Genomic DNA, 2159 nt, shown 5'->3' with positions numbered 1-2159 from the left:
CAGCTCAAGACCGTGGTGACGGTGAGGGCTGAGGCAGAGGCTTCTTCATGGGGAGCGGGACGATGGTCCACGAGCACGACCACAGCCCCTGTAGCGGACCTTTCCACAGGGCCAGGCACCCAGGTGTCCTTAGCCTACAGGACCCCACTGAGTCCCTGTAATAACTCTGCCCCAGTCCGAGGAGCCAACTGAGGCTCCGGGAAGTTGGGTGGCATTCCCCAGACTCCCAAGCACGAGGTGGGCAAATCCCACTGGGCTGTGGAGGGGCAGGGTGCTCACCTTGTCAACAGCTGGTCCAGCACCTCCTGGGTGGTAGCAAAAGCTCTGTATGTGGCCAGGAACGTGGAGACGTAGCTGAGGTCTCTGGCTAGGAAGGCGGGCAGCAGGTGTTCTACTCGCTTCTTCAGCAGCTCTGCCCGTTGGGGCCACACCACGCAGGTCCCATTGCTCTTCCCGGTTGAGGCCTTTCTAGCCTGCGGTGGGACAGGGGAGACATGCGGTCTTCACTGCAGTCACCAGGAGGGTTGGGGGTTGGAGCCCAGAGCAAACCCCCAGGCTCTCGGTGACGTAGGCAAAGAGGTGGGACAGGAGGGCCCACAGTAGACAAAAGGAGCAAGGTGCCTGGCTGGTTCCGTGGGTTCGGGGTCCGCCTCTTGGTTTCGGCTGAGGTCATGATGCGCGCGTCCTGAGATCGAGTCCATCCTCAGGCTTCGCACTTAGGGCGGGGTCTGCTTGAGGATCCTGTCTCTGCCTCTGTGTCTCCCACCCCCGTCTCTGTCTCTGTCTCTATCTCTGTCTGTGTCTCAAAAAAATACCTCATGCAATCCTTTTAGGGAAAAGGGAGAATGGCAACAATAGGAGGATGTGAGGTGGGGGGTGTGTGAATGGACGTTGGTATCTCAGGTCAGATCGTTAGCTGAGTATTGACAGCCTCTCCCTGCACTAAGGGCATCATCCCTGTGATTTCTGACGATGTATCCCACGCTTGAGAACACAGAGACTGTTTCATGGGTGGGGGTGCTCAGCATTTTAGGGTACGTAGGATGTTCCGTGCAGCACTGTGAGTTGGCAACAGAAGGGAATCACATGAACGTCCTGCATCTGTGAAGGGCTCAATGGCTGCGGTAACTGATGGGCCTTCTGGAATGTTGTGCAGCACAAGGAGGCGTCTGCTCCGCACCCTGGAGGGGCCCCAGGGATGTGCTCCTTTACAACCAAAGGGCAGAGCAATAGGCATAGTACCGTGAGCCCCATGCCCCTTTGGGGAAAAGTCTCCCAACTCACCAGGATCTCGAGCAAGGGATGAGAGGTGGTTTAAGGTCGCTTTTCTGATATTCGTACAGATATGTGGATAGGGACTGTGCATCGGGCCAAGGCCGTGGCAGGGCCCTGAGGGCTGGTTTGGGGAGGGGATGGGGATCCGGGTTCACATGGGAGCAGGAGTCTAGGACGGAGCCCCGAGGAGCCCAGAGGCTGGTTTCTGGGATCTGGGTCCCTTTGTGCCGCATCGGTGCCCTGGGTGCTGGGTCCCTCCGGCACCTCCACTCACCCTGAGCCAGCGCTGAACTTTGTTGGCAGTAGGGGACTCCTTCCTGTCCTTCAAGGAGGTGGGGCAGGGGATCCCATCGTTCAGCTCCTGCCCCGTCTCCTGTGTGGAGCTCTGTAAAGACAGTGCCCGGCAGCCAGGCGGGAGGCCTCAGAGGTCTGTCTGGCTGCCTTGGCTGGTCCCCAGCCCCAGGGGACTCCCTTCCAGACACACCACACCCCAGGATGCACGCAGCTCCACCATGGAGAGAAAAGTGACACAGCTCGAGGGCCTTGGATTCACTCTGGCCCTGGTGAGAGGCACCTCGGGAATCTTCTTTCCACCCTGCCCCCCCCACCCTCCCGTGGCATTGGTGTGAACATGAAGGCATCACCAGGGTATCCACTGCCCTGCAACCTCCTCCAGCCCAGGGCGGGACCTCCCCCACATACCCCTCTTTCCCTGAAACTGGGGGAATGGGGCTGCCCAGGGGTGGCTCGGAGAGGTGGCCTGGCCTGGCCTAGGTCGCTCGGTATTACCTTCCGGCACCTCCTGGCAAAGGCCCTGAGGTGTCGGGGGCGCGGGTTGAGCCAGTGTCTGCAGCATGTGAAACGTCCCTCACCCCGGGGATTCT

Source organism: Ursus arctos, unplaced genomic scaffold, assembly GCF_023065955.2.
Source record: "Ursus arctos isolate Adak ecotype North America unplaced genomic scaffold, UrsArc2.0 scaffold_27, whole genome shotgun sequence".
NCBI classification, from domain to species: Eukaryota; Metazoa; Chordata; class Mammalia; order Carnivora; family Ursidae; genus Ursus; species Ursus arctos.
The sequence above is the reverse complement of the archived record's forward strand: the minus strand, read 5'-3'. Positions refer to the sequence as shown.